The sequence below is a fragment of the Lithobates pipiens genome, unplaced genomic scaffold (assembly GCF_037356315.1).
Source record: "Lithobates pipiens isolate NorthernLeopardFrog02 unplaced genomic scaffold, aLitPip1_a1.2 Scaffold_16, whole genome shotgun sequence".
In the NCBI taxonomy this organism is placed as follows: Eukaryota; Metazoa; Chordata; class Amphibia; order Anura; family Ranidae; genus Lithobates; species Lithobates pipiens.
This window is the reverse complement of record NW_027507748.1, coordinates 220,422,705-220,438,065: the sequence shown is the minus strand read 5'-3', so window position 1 is coordinate 220,438,065 and position 15,361 is coordinate 220,422,705. Positions and strand designations below refer to the sequence as shown.

General features: G+C 43.9%; 1 long non-coding RNA gene across 1 annotated transcript in view; it reads left to right on the top strand.

Moving 5' to 3' along the window:
- The window catches only part of LOC143982402 (uncharacterized), a 120,255-nt gene that overhangs the window by 62,896 nt on the left and 41,998 nt on the right, over positions 1 to 15,361 (top strand). The gene's annotated exons all lie outside the window — the stretch shown is intronic.

Sequence of the window (15,361 nt, the reverse complement as noted above, 5' to 3'; positions counted from 1 at the left end):
GATGTCCCAGGTCACTTCTTAGCAAACTTTTATATCTGATTTTATAGCGTTCTCTAATTTTAGAAGCATCTCCCTCATCATCCCTTTTTGTTATCACCTGGTCATCCACTCTTTGATCCTCACTTTTACTTAATTCCAATTCACTCTCTGTGGTCATTTCATCTCGATATTTGTCCGAAGCTTCCCTAACTTTTTTCCCCGTCCCCCTATCCTTCCCCGGGTTAGGGGTAGTTTTTCCTTCTCGCCACCCCTCGGACTGGCTCCTTGAGTCATGTATTGTTTTATAGTACTTTCAGTAGATGTGTTTTTTGGGGTCTTAGGGCCGCCTCCCTTGGTGGCTTGTTTTGAGGGTCTACTCATACTGCTTTTCTTTATCTCGCGTGCTCGTTTCCCCAGTTTGTTAGTTTCAACACTTCCCTGCTTCTCAGCAGGGAGTTTTATCAGATATTCTGTTTTCACTTTTAAAAGTAGGAAACTACAATACACCTCAATCAGCAGTCCCCTTTTTCCTGATTCTGATTTTCTTGTTTTAACTGGCCGCTGGTATTAGGAGAGTGCTATATTTTTAACCACCTTGCCACCTTTCAGAAAAAAATATTTCCCTATTTGTATTTTGGAAGGCGTCTTTTATAGCGTCTTCCCTTCTTCTTTTACGGACTGGAAACCAATTTTTTTTCTGTGACGTCAGTTGCAGCTGTAAATTACCTTAATTATTCTCTCCAATTTTCCTATATAGCCCTCAGACCAACATTTCAGGTGCGTAAGGTCCCTAGTTTTATCCCTTCATGGCCACAGTCATATCTATCTGGGGGTATAGATTTACCGCTTAAACCTTAGTCCCCTGTAAACACCCACTGTAGTGATCTATTTGCTAACGGCCAAGGTTTCCCAAACTGAAATATCGTTCGTACTATTTCCTGGCTGTTACTTCTATGTTACTACAATGTTAATAGACAGTCAGATGGTTACAGTATAGTTCATCTCTCCAATAAGTAGGGAAAAGAAAAAAGACAGAAGCGCAAGGGGAAGAAATCCAATGCAGCGGTCAGACTTGTCAATTCTAAACGTTGTTCCTCTGCGTTGCTCAATACTGTCCAACCTGGTAGCCTTTTGTAAGCTTCCAATGTGATAATCTACCAGCGGACGACCAGGAGATTTTCCGGGTGATTATATCATTCGTGCTATTACCTGCCTGTTGCTTCTATAGTACCAAAAAAAAAAGACCAGGAAAATACAGAGCGGCAACTAAACTTATCAGTCCCATGCGTTATTCCTCTGTGTTTCCTGATATTGTTTCACCTGGTAACCTTGTATGAGCATCCATGGTAATAATCTGCTTATGATCAACGCGATGGTTTTCCGGCTATTTATCCTTTGTGAAATTCCCTGCTTATTACTGCTCAATTAACAGTTATTTAAATATAGATCATATATAGATGGATGTAAAATACCGGGCTACTGCCCAACTTATCTGTTCCAAATTTTGTTCCTCAGTATTTCCTGATGTTATCCAACCAAGTAACCGCTTGTGACCATCCGCATTGATCATCTGCCTGTTCTTAGGCGTTGCTCCTCTCATTCCCCAGTACTTCTCTCCTTTCCTTTCCTTCTTCACAGACCCCCTTCTGAGTCCACAATTAGATCTCCACGCTTCCCTGCGTTCCTCCAGGGGACCCGTGGGGGGGGGGGGGGAGAGGGACGGAGATCTGTCGCAAGCGATGCTTATTACACCCTGGCCGGCGGGTAGGCAGGTGCCGGAGCGGGCTCGTGCGGCGGCGGGCTCGTGCAGCGGTACATCAGATCTGCCGGAGCCTCTCACCCTCCGTCCGTCTCCTCTCTCCTCTTCCGCACGCCCTCTCCGGCAAGCCTCCTCAAACCCCTCCCTCCGCGGTGAGCGTCTTACGGCATCGCCGTCCGCTCGGTGTACTGACTTGGACACCACTTGATGCAATTTTTTATCCCTTCAGAGCAGGGTTAAACATAGTAGATCCCCATCTAGTGCTCAAGATCCTCCTCTGGAGGTTCAGGATGCCGGGCATCAGGCAGATCTTCCTAGAGATGTGGAAGATACGGACTTATCCTCTTCTGAGGATCCTAACACGGAAGGAGTATCGCCGCAAGAGAGCTTGCTTGTGCACACCCTCACTAAGTTCAACTTTTTTGCTACCTGCAGCACAGGCTTCTGATGGTCCCATCTCTAAGTTAGGATCATAAAAACCTTCTCCGGCTGGGGATGCCTTTCCTATCCATGCGTGGCTAAGAAAGCTTATGTATGCAGAGTGGGAACATCGGGATAAACAGTTTTATCCACCTACGAGATTCTCCAAGCTGTATCCTATGGAACCTCACATGTCCAGTTGATAATGCACTCGTGTTAAGGGATTCGGCAGATAAGAAGCTGAAGCACCTTTCTAAGAACCAGATGGCTTTAGCAGGTTCAGCAGTGCAGCCGGTTCTGGCTGCAATGGTTATATCCCAGGCCATTAAGGAACAGTTTGAGGAGATGCTTAAATTTTTACCTGTTGAACAGGTTCAGCAGTACGCTGATTTAGCAGACGCACTGTGTTTCACAGTAGATGCTATGAGAGATGCGTCCATTCAGATCTTACGTCTGATGTTGGGACTGGTGCATTCTCACAGAATTCTTTGGCTTAAGAGTTGGTCAGCCGAAGCACCGTGCAAGAAGCTCCTAGCCAGTTTCCCTTTTCATGGTGAATGGCTATTTGGAGAAGATTTGGATAAATACCTATAGAGGATTTCCAATGGCAAAAGCTCTCTGTTGCCAGTAAAGAAGAAATTTAGACATTTCTCATTTAAGAGGGCCTCTTCTCCTGTATCAGGGACTTCAGCCTCTAGTCTCGACTGCCTCAGCCGTCAGGTTCAAGGGGAAAACCCCAGGGACAGCACCAAGGTCAGAAAAGATCTTGGGGAAAGAAGCCCACCAAGCAGAGTACTAAAGCCTCCTTATGAAGAGGTGCCCCCGCTCACTCGGGTGGGGAGAAGGCTCCTGCAATTTTCAAAGATCTGGCAGGAGCAATGTCAGGGCAAGTGGGTGGCTTCTGTGGTTTCTCTAGGTTACAAGCTAGAGTTCCGAGTTTTGCTGTCTCCCCGGTTTCTAGGGTCAAGTGTTCCCAAAGACCCAGAAAAGAAGAAGGCTGTTCTAGCACTGGAGCATCTGCTATCCAAGGCAGTCATATCAGAAATTCCCTTAGAGGAACAGGGCACAGGTTTTTATTCAAACCTCTTCACGGCCCCGAAACCAAACTGGGAAGTAAGACCTATGTTAGCTCTCAGACATTTAAATCGGCACTTGAGCAGCCGATCCTTCAGCATGGAGTCAATCCGGTCAGTTGTAGCCATCCTCCAAGGAGAGGAATTTTTGGCTTCAAAAATTCACCAGAGGTTTCTACCCTTCGAAATAAGAAAACCATAATTTTCAGTTTGTGGCTCTGCCATTCAGTCTAGCCACAGCTCCTCGGGTGTTCTCAAAGATTTTGGCTCCTGCTTTAGCCAGATTAAGGGCTCAGGGCATGATGGTCCTAGCTTACTCTTAGTAGATCATTTAGTTTCCGGGTTAGACCACGGTCTGGTGCCATCGGTAAACTACCTGGAATCTCTAGGCAGGGTTCTCAACCTAGAAAATCAAGGAGAGACATAAAGGAGAGTACAGTACCTGGGATACCAGGCAGGGAAAGGTATTTCTACCTCCAAAGAGAATCCGTTCCATTGTGGAACTAATCCATCTCATCAAGGCAAAGAAAAAGCCTTCCATTTAGTTGTGCATGAGACTGTTGGGAAAGATGGTGGCCTCCTTCGAGGCCATCCCTTACGCACAGTTTCATTCAAGATTGCTAGAAAGCGCAATCCTGTCAGCCTTGAACAAAAATGTTCAGGCCTTAGATTTTCCAATTCAGCTGCCTCCCAACATACGTCAGAGCCTAAATTGGTGGCAGATATCCAGCAACCTTCAAAAAGGAAGGTCATTTCTACCTGCCACCTGGAAGGTAGTAACTACGGATGCCAGTCTTTTTTAGGCTGGGGAGCGGTCCTGGAAGAGGATTCTGTGCAGGAAAAGTGGTCCAGGTTGGAAAGGACCTTGCCTATCAATATTTTGGAAATTCGGGCAATTTTTCTGGCTCTAAGAGCCTGGACAGTCAGACTGAAGGGCTGTCCTGTCAGGATTTAGTCTGACAACGCCATGGCTGTGGCTTACATCAATCACCAGGGGGGCATGAGGAGTCATGCAGCCCAGAGAGAGGTGAATTACGTTCTGTCTTGGGCAGAACACAACGTCCCTTGCCTTTCTGCAATTTTCATTCCCGGGATAGAGAATTGGCAGGCGGACTACTTGAGCCACCAACAATTGTTTCCAGGAGCGTGGGGTAATCCGGACGTGGACCTATTCGCGTCCAGATTCAACAACAAAGTCGACAACTTTGTGTCAAGGACAAGGGATCCGCTAGCTTGCGGAACAGATGCATTAGTCTTCCCATGAGATCATTTTTCTCTGATCTATGCATTTCCTCCAGTTCTGCTACTTCCATGTCGTCTTCGCAGGATCAGGCAGGAACAAAAGGAGGTGATTCTTGTGCCCCAGAAGGCCTTGGTTTGCCGAGATCATAAAGATGGCAGTAGGAGTTCCCTATACTCTTTCATTACGGCTGGACCTACTCGCGCAGGGTCCGGTATTCCATCCTACTTTATACTTTACAGACGCTAAATTTGACGGTCTGGCTATTGAGACCCACATCCTAAGGGATTGTGGGTTGTCTCCTTCAGTTATATCCGCCTTGATTTAATGCCAAGAAGCCAGCTTCCAGGATCATCTACTATAGAGTCTGGAAGGCATATGTTGCCTGGTGTGGATCCAGGGGTTGGCACCCCAGGAAATATGTTATAGGTAGAATCCTTGATTTCTTACAGTTGGGATTAGAGATGAATCTGGCCTTGAATACCATCAAGGGCCAGATCTCGGCCTTGTCGGTGTCCTTTCAGCGGCCTTTAGCTTCTCACTCTTTTTAGTGCATAGGTTTGTGCAGGGGGTAAAACGGATCAGTCCTCCGATCAGGACACCCCTAAATCCTTGGGATTTGAATTGGTCATGTCAGCCTTGCAAAAGCAGCCTTTTGAACCCTTATGGGAAATTCCCTTGGTTCTGTTAACTAGAAAGATAGTCCTTCTGGTTGCCATTTCTTCTGCTAGAAGAGTTTCTGAACTAGCGGCTCTATCTTGTAAGGAGCCATATCTGATTATGCATAAGGATAAGGTGGCTTTACGCCCTCATCCTGAATTCCTGCCAAAGGTAGTGACAGTTTTCACTTAAACCAGGATATTGTTCTTCCTTCATTCTTCCCAGAGCCTCAATCTAGGGAAGAGAGATTGCTACATACCCTTGATGTAGTAAGAGCGGTCAGAGTGTATTTAAAGGCGACTGCTCAAGTTTGTAAGACAGATATTTTGTTTATTCTGCCGGATGGTCCAAGGAGAGGACAGGCAGCGTCTAGAACAGGGGTAGGGAACCTTTTTGGCCTAGAGAGCCATGAACACCACATATTTTAAAATGTCATTTCGTGAGAGCCATACAATGTTTAAAATTAAATAAAAGTAAATGTGTGCATTTTATGTAAAACCAACACTTTTAAAGTACAATAAGTCTCCAAATTGAACAATCAAGTTTTCTTTATTAAGAGATAAATCACAGATCAAAGAAATACGGCAAAGTTGCCAAATATGACATGACCTCTGAATTCTTTTTAATAACGTTGTTATGCTGTTGCTAACCAGTGATGAATAAAGTACTTCTTACTGTTAATGCGACTTCTGGTGCTACATGGTTTTGCTGATGGCTTTGTAGTCTGGTTGATACGTGGTGAGGTTAAGCTTCATGCAGGTGTTGAGACTTCCATCCGTTAAACGTGATCATAGGTTGGTCTTAATGTTGTTCTTTTCTTTTTTTTTTTTTTTCTTCTTTTTTTTTATCGATTAATCTACTAATTTCGATTAATTATATCTGTAATATATACATATACTAGGCCGCCGCCAGGTGTACCAAGATGGCCGTGGCACCGGAGCTAGCCCGAAGCCGCGGTCTTTCCTATGGGCTCAATCAGCGGATCAGCACACCACGCGATCCGTGGATTGAGAGGCGAGAACCAGATGTAGCCATCAAAAGAGCCACATGTTGAGGCTTATGGTTTAAAGAGGAAGATTCCTCCTTTTTTCATATTAAGGCACACTCAACCAGGGCGATTAGTACCTCCTGGGCGGTGCATCATCAGGCCTCTGTGGCTCAGATCTGTAAAGCCGCGACATGGTCTTCAGTTCATACATTTACCAGATTTTATCAAATCGATGTTAAGGGTCACGAGGATTCTTGCTTTGGGTGCAGCGTACTGCAGGGTGCAGTATAACTCCTCTGACTTCCTTTTTTGTTGTGTCCCCCCCCCCCCCCCCCCCCTTCTGTTGCCATTGCTATGGCACATCCCACGTAGTAATTACTACGGCTCTGTGTCCCCTGATGTAAGAAAATAGGATTAATAAAACAGTTTACCTGTAAAATCCTTTTCTTTGATGTACATCAGGGGACACAGAGGTCCCTCCCTTCTTCTTCTTATACACTTTGATTGCTTGGCTACAAACCTGAGGACTCCCAGTAGTAGGAGGGGTTATATGAGCCCTTAAGGGGCGTGCCAGTAACCAGCACCTGATATGCCGATATAACCCATGTAGTAATTACTACGGCTCTGTGTCCCCTGATTTACATCAAAGAAAAGGATTTTACAGGTAAGCTGTTTTAAAATCTTTTTTTCTTAAAAACAGTCATTTCCAGTATTGGTGCTGTTTCGGTTTGGCCTAGTGTATTTTTAATTTTCAGTACCAAAAAACCCATTCGGTGCACCCCTAGTATTTATACATTCAAAACCCATGTATAAACGTGTATTAGTGAATGGCTTCACTTTATATGCACAAATGTCTCAGAAAAATTTATTAAATATATCACAATATCATGAAAAGTTCAAAAGAGCTCCAAAATTCTTTCTGGAGGATTCCACTCCAAACCATGTGAAAAATAAAATCCGTGTTCCAAATAATAATTGCGACTTTTCACCCAAAGTGACAACAAATGGCGCTCACCCAATGGCCCTGGTCAGCAAGTGACCATAAGACATGAAGTTCCTCCTTAAATCCTGGAAACCATTCAATGATCTTTTTCCAGTCAGTTGTTCACATGTATGGTGAACTTGGTCGAATGAGCCCGGGAACAGCCAGATGAAATCTTTGTTCTCTATCCTCCGCTCCAATAGACCGTGCTATCTGAACAGCGGCTTATGCTATGCATTAGGCAACCCCCCCAGTGGAAGTGATGTGGAGTGCGTGTCAGACCTGGCTTCTATGCATTTCGCGTTCCAGCATGTGTCATCTAGCTAAAAACTTGGTCTGGTGAAACAGCTGCCAGGATTCAGTTAGGCGGCCTACCTTTTTTGGGTGATCTTTTTGGTCCAGACCTTGAAACAACAGTCTTGGAGGGGGACAGCTGACAAGAAAAAGGCTTTCTCTTCCATGGAGAAACAACCAATCAAAAATAAGTTTCATGCTGTTCAAGGTGATTTTAAGAAAGACTTATGCCCCGTACACACGAGAGGGATTAAGTCTGACAGACCTCCAAAGGAGTTCCGACGGCGTTCCGACGGACTTTTCGACCGAACGGACTTGACCACACACCATCACACCAAACTCCGACGGAGTCGAACGTGATGACGTACGACTGGATTCGACGTAGGAAGTTCATAGACAGTAGCCAATAGCTGCCCTAGCGTCGGTTTTAGTCCGTCGGAGTAGCACACACACGAGCGGATTTTTCAAAGGGGACCGGGTCCGGCGGAGTTCCGTCGGGAAAATTTAAAGCATGCTTCATTTCTAAAGTCCGTCAGACTTTAGCTTCGCTAAAGTCCGTTGCAGCCCACACACGATCGGATAGTCCGCCGGACTCAGTCCGTCGGAGTTTGGATGTCGAAAAGTCCGCTCGTGTGTACGGGGCATAAGACTTACCGGTGATGGTATTTCGAAGAGCCTTTCAGGACAACCGCTACTTCCCTCCCTTTTATCTTGGAAGTGGTTTTAGGTGTCTGTCATGGTTGTTGGTGGTTTTCTGTGCTTTGTTTTCCAGTATGCCACACAATGACTGAAGCAATGGTGGAAGAGGATGGATTTAAAGGCTGCATGTGTTTCCTGGAAAATAGGCAAAGCTGCGCTCTTTCCAAGGTTGTCCTGAAAGGCTCTTAGAAATACTATCCACGTTAAGTCTAGCTAAGTCCTTTTTTTTTTTTTTAATAACAAGCATTATGCTTACTTATTCTGTACAATGGTTTTGTACAGAGCAGCCCTGATCTCTGCTGCTGGCGCATTGGGCACCTCACTTCCTGCCGAGTGCTTTCTCAGCAAGCCACTTGCCTTGGGGGCACTCGTGCGTGCTTGCTCCCTCAGTGGCTATGATTGACAGCAGCCACAGCCAATGGCTTCTGTTTCTGCAAATCAGCCATGAAGAGAGAGCCCTTTGAGAGCTGCTGCTCTTGTGCACATCGTTGGATTAAGTTCAGGCTTAGGTAGGGGGAGCTGCACATTGAAGGTTTTTTTTTTTACCTACTTGCATTAAAAAACCTTTAGACCCACTTTAAGGGACAAGAAAGCCGATGACAATTAAAATATATTAGACCCCCTTTTTTTTTTTTTTTTGTCACACATATGGTGCAAAATAAATAAATAAATACCTGGTGACGAAGAACATGTTCTACTTGATGTTACAAGGCCCAGAAGAGTGGATGCATTGCTAGAGAAGTTTACAGAGAAAAGGACCCATTCTTCCTAACCAGGGCTAATTTATTAACCACTTCCTGACTGCCTGTCATACATAGAGCTGCCTTGACGCCATATATCGTGCAAAATCACGTACCTGTATGTGATTTTGTCAGTGGCCACTAGAGAGCACGCACGCACTCCCAGAGCCAGAATCGTGTGCTGATTGGCCACAGGATGTAGAGAATAGTTAAATTCTAGTGGGGAATTGGAGAAATCACCACATCCCTAATAAGGCATAACAATAGCAAAGCAAGAACCCTCTGCCGGGACTTTAAAGGGTGATTACTCCAAAATTGCATATGCAAACGAGATATATAAAATTTATATAAGTTTAATGGTACAAATTTCTAAAAAGATAATAAATACATAGAGAGTTTGTATCACAAGTTTACAGGTTCAATATAGTATAACCACATGAGATCATAAAAAAAAAACACTTAGTTTACATCACTCTTGTGCTACAAGTGTATGCAAGAGTGAAACTATGTGTTTCGAGGTTATGTGTCATTCCTCTTCATCAGTAGAACGTGGTATAAGGGTTTATGATATCTACAATTAAAAAAATACAATAAGTACAAAATATATGCATTAAGCTGTTTGAAAAACAGAAATCGCCACCCTCACAGTGAAACATGGTGGTGGCAGCATCATGAGGTGGGGATGGTTTTCAGCAGTCGGGACTGGGAAACTGGTCAGAGTTGATGGAAAGATGGATGGTGCTAAATACAGGGATATTTTTGAGCAAAATCTGTACCACTCTGTGTGTGATTTGAGGCTACGATGGAGGTTCACCTTCCAGCAGGAGAATGACCCCAAACACACTGCTAAAGCAACACTTGAGTGGTTTAAGGGGAAAAGTGTAAATGTGTTGGAATGGCCTAGTCTAAGCCCAGACCTCAATCCAATAGAAAATCTGTGGTCAGACTTAAAGATTGCTGTTCACAAAAGCATATCATCCAACTTGAACGAGCTGGAGCAGTTTTTCAAGGAGGAATGGGCAAAAATCCCAGTGGTAAGATGTGGCAAGCTCATAGAAGTAAGTCTTAGCCAAAGCGACTTGGAGCTGTGATAGCCACAAAAGGTGGCTCTACAAAGTATTGACTCTAGGGGTGTGAATAGTTCTGCACATTGAGTTTTTATCTAATTTTGTCCTATTTGTTTGCTTCACCATAAAAAAAAACACCATCAAAGTTGTGGGCATGGTCTGTAAATGAAATGATGCAAATCCTCAAACAATCCATGTTAATTCCAGGTTCTGAGGCAACAAAACACAAAAAAATGGCAAGGGGAGGTGAATACTTTTGCAAGACACTGTATAAACACTGTTAAACCTTTGATCGCCCCTGCTGGTAACCCCTTCAGGGGTACACATACACACTTAGGGATTTTTTTTTTTTACCAAAAATATGTAGCAGAATAATTAATAAATTAAATAAATAAAAAAAAAAAAAAATATATATATATATATATATATATATATATATATATATATATATATATATATATATATTGGATATATTTTATGGCAGAAAGTAAAAAATATTGTTTTCTTTCAAAATTGTTGGTCTTTATAGCGCAAAAAATAAAAACCACAGAGGTGATCCAATGCTACCAAAAGAAAGCTCTATGTGTGGGGAAAAAAGGACATCAATTTTATTTGGGTACAGCGTCACACGACCAGGCAGTTGTCAGTTAAAGTAACCCAGTGCCTTATCGCAAGAAATGGCCTGGTAATTAAGGGGGTAAAACCTTCTGGGGCTGAAGTGATTAAAAGCTCAGAATCCTTGAAGCTTATTCTCTTCAAAACTCAATAAAAATTATTGTGTAGAAAAGCTCAGAATCTTCAATCATCTGCACATGAATGAGCATTCAAAGTGAACAGACATTTTAAATACCTAATCTAGATAGACGATGACTCCCTTTTGTACCTGGAAATTTTTCCTCAATCAGCAACTGCACTCACTGATCAGTGTATTCTGACAGCTGCGGATGCTGCTGTCAGAATACAATGCCCCAGGAGGGAGGATTGCTCAGCCCACTTCATTTGAATGGATGGAGGAATGCAACCATATATGGATAGTGTTATACCTCCCATATGTAGGTTTAAATCATTAACCACTTAAGGACCAGGCCTCTTTTTCGGACTTGGTGTTTCCATGTTTAAAACAGTTTTTTTTGCTAGAAAATTACTTAGAACCCCCAAACATTTTATATTGTTTTTTTTCTAACACCCTAGAGAATAAAATGGCGGTCATTGAAATACTTTTTTTCACACCGTATTTGCGCAGCGGTCTTAGAAGCGCACTTTTTTTGGAAAAAATTCACTTTTTTGAATAAAAAAATAAGACAACAGTAAAATTAGCCCAATTTTTTTTTATACTGTGAAAGATAATGGTATGCCGAGTAAATTGATAACCAACATGTCACGCTTCAAAATTGCGCCCGCTCGTGGAATGGCGTCAAACTTTTAGCCTCAAAAATCTCCATAAGCGACATTTAAAAAATTCTACAGGTAGCATATTTTGCGTTACAGAGGAGGTCTAGGGCTAGAATTATTGCTCTCGCTCTACCGATCGCGGCGATACCTCACATATGTGGTTTGACCACCGTTTTCATATGCGGGCGCTACTCACGTATGTGCTCGCTTCTGTGCGCAAGCTCGTCGTAACGGGGTGTTTTTAAAAATTTTTTTTTTTTTTTCTTATTTATTTTAATTTATTTTATTTTTACACTTTTTTAAAAAAAATAAATAAAATGGATCACTTTTATTCCTATTACAAGGAATGTAAACATCCCTTGTAATAGAAAAAAGCATGACAGGTCCTCTTAAATATGAGATCTGGGGTCAAAAGGTCCTCAGATCTCATATTTGGGCTAAAATGCCAAAAAAAAATAAAATAAATAAATCTGACATTTAAAAAAAAAATATATACCTTTAAGAGGTATGGGCGGAAGTGACGTTTTGACGTCGCTTCCGCCCTCCTATGGTATAGAGACGAGTGGGTGCCATCTTAGCCTCACTTGTCTCTATGCCCAGCAGACGGAAGGACCCGATCGCCTCCGCCGCTACCGACGGCTCCGGTAAGCGGCGGAAGGTGCGGGAGGGCGGCGGGAGGGGGGGTGGCACCTCTCCCGCCGCCGATAGTGGTGATCTCGCGGCGAATCCGCCGCGGAGACCACCGTTATCGTACAGCCGACCGCCGCCTGAAGAGATGGATATCTCGGTTGTGGCAGCAGCTGCTGCCGTTACCGAGATATCCCTCTTCAAAAATAGGACGTACATCGTCGTGCGGCGGTCGGCAAGTGGTTAAAGCAGACCAGACCAGCACTTCACTGAATTTATAATGATGCATCTAGATAAACAGAGTCAAACATCCATTTTAGGTTTCAGATTTCCTCACTACACAACCTATCTCTTTAAGGGCTGACTAGGTTGACCTAATTTCAAATGACTTTGGTTGCGGTCCACGGGTTCCCTCCTCTTTGCGAGCAGGAGGAGACCTGCTTCTCACCTCTCTTCCTTGTCCGGAGGGGGTTTTGAGCGGTGGTGCTTCATCCCCTTGCCGGAGGCTCCATGGCTGGCTGGCCACACTCATGCTTGTGTGGTTTTGTGTGGGGGAGGAGCATTCCTTCCTCCTGCCGGAAGACGCTAGACATAATTTCTGATAGAGATGAGGTCATCGCTGGGCAACCAAAGGCTCTGGTTCCAGCCTTGGGCAGCACAGAGGAAGGGGATGGCCTGGCTGGTGTCATTAGAGGGCACCATAGCATAGGCACAAGAGAGGGCAGGCAGACGCAGGGGAACATGGGGGCTTCCTCCCAGATACAGGCTCTGGGTGATGCAGGCACAATCAGTACACAGGTAGGCAATGCCATTGGCTTTTGTCTTTTCATTTCTATTTTTATGGTGGAAATAGGTTGGTTATGGTCACCTGAGACCCATTGGCGGTGGGTCTCAGGTAACTTGGCACTGTCAGGCTGTGTGGTGGCTCACCCTAGGGTGGTGACTACTGTTTGAGAACCTTTTTTTTAGCTTTTTTTTTTCACATTATTGGTTTTGTAGGTCAAGGGCTCAGACAAAAGACGAAGCCTGCCCATAGGAAGAGCTGTCTGGGTTGTGATATTGTGGGGGCTGATTTACTAAAACTGGGGAGTGCAAAATCTGGAGCAGCTTTGCATGGTAGCCAATCGGCTTCTAACTTCAGCTTGTTCAATTAAGCTTTGTGTAGAAATTCAGCTTCCAGTTTTTTTTTTGTCAGTTGCACCTGTATGCTAGTTATCAATTATTCTAAGCCCTTGTACACAGGGTCGGACATTCCAGTGGAAAATGTCCGATCGGACCGTGTCATCGGATAATCCGACTGCGTGTGGGCTACATCGGACTGTTTCCGTCGGAATATCCGACAGACAAAGTTTTAGAGCTGGGCTATAAAATTTTCCGACAACATGGTCCGATGGGACTTTGTCCTATCGTTTGTAGAGAATTCGGATCGGACAAAGTGCCACGCATGCTCAGATCAAATTCCTAGACCAAAGCTATTTGCTACTAGCCTGAACGTAGTCCCGTCGTAACGAAATAACGTCACCACGTTCTGAACGATCGGATTTTCGGACAACTTTGTCCAACCATGTGTATGCAACACCAATTTCGGACAAAATCCATTGGTCAAAATCTGGATTTTGTTTTTTGGAATGTCCGACCGTGTGTACAAGGGCTTAGACTTCATGTACACTGCAGCTCCTAAACTTGAGTTTAGGAGCTTTGGCATTTTTTTTTTTGCCAAAGCTCCTAAACTCAACTCCGTAAAAGCCTATGTGTCCATGTACACATAGGTTTTAGAATCGTTTAAGAGCTGCTGTGGTTAGGGGAGAGTTAACCTACTCCTGAATGCTGAACTACTGAATGCAACTACTGAATGCAGAAGAATTGCGATTTTCCCACAATTTGCGTTTTCTCACAACCAGAGGTCAAAGTAGGCTGAGTACGTGAAGTCACTCTGCTGTGCTTGCACTGGAGGGCTGCATAAAGAGGAATCGGCTTCTGTGTGTTCTGAGTTTCTGTCATCTGAAGGATGAGATGGATACCATTTTTCATGCTTTTCTCTGCCATATTACAGATATGTGGGTTCATCTAAACCAGCCAGTCAGACTGTCACGGTGCCTTGCTCCCCAGTCCTGATTCCGTCTGGTTGTGGTGTCGTAAGGAAATTAGCTTGATGAGGGTGACTCTGACCTTTCTGTGTCTGATTCTGACATTGATCAGTGATTCTACTAAGGGGTCCAAGGTTAACCAATTAAAGACCAAGCATGGTCTGGCACTTTTTGTTTACAAGTTTAAATCAATATTTTTTTTACTAGAAAATTACTTGTAACCCCAAACATTATACTTTTTTTTTTTTAGCAGAGACCCAAGAGAATAAAATGGCAATCATTGCAATTTTTATGTCACATGGTATTTGCGCAGTGGTTTTTCAAACGCAATTTTTTGGAACAAAACAAGTTTTAATAAACAAAAAAAAAAAACACAAGATGATTAGCTGAGTAAATAGATACCTATTATGTTATGCTTTCAAATTGTGCATGCTCGGTGAATGGCGACAAACTACGGTACTTAAAAATCTTCATAGGGTAGACTTTAACCGCTAGCCGACCAGCCATCGCAGTTATACTGCGGCAGGTTGGCACGGCTGCGCAAATTGCCATAGGTATACGTCGGCTCTTTAAGATGGTAATGCAGGCATGCCCGCAGTGTGTCCCCGGAGCCGATGCGCGTGCTCAGCGGGCACGATGTCTGCTGGGCACCCTCAATTCTTAAAGCAACGCAGTGCCTTATCACAAAAAATGGCCTGGGCTGAAGTCGTTAAACGCCTATACAGGTTACCTGTTTAGCATTACAGAGGAGGTCTAGCACTAGAATTATTGCTCTCGCTCTAATGTTTGTGGTGATATCTCACATGTGTGGTGCGAACACTGTTTACATATGCGTGCACGACCTACGCATGCGTTCGCTTCTGCGTGCGAGCACGGAGGGATGGGGGAGCTTTAGTATATTTTTTTTTTACCAGATTCTGTATGCACTAGTTTTAGTAAATCTAAATCTATTCTTAAGGAATGCTCTGATCCTAAAAAGAGGCCTTTTTCCCTTTGATGATCTTAAGAGAAGGTTTCCCTTTTGATAAGGAACCTAGGGTTAGTTTATAACAAGTGCCCTCAACTTGAAGCCCCCTTCCTAAGGTCTCCAAAAAAACAGATTTTGGCTGCAGTGTGCATGGATAAGTCTTGGTTCACACTATAAACTGCATATGATTTGCTACGTGATCAAAATTAATGGGCTCAGATCGCCCCAAAGTTGTGCATACAGCAATTTTGGAACCTCACTGTAACTGAATCGCATGCAACAGAACAACCAGGTGATCCAGTTGCAGTTCGATTCCAAAATTGTTGCAGATCACATGGGCAGTGCGATGTGGGCAGTGCGATTTGAATGCGGTGCAGGAAACGTACA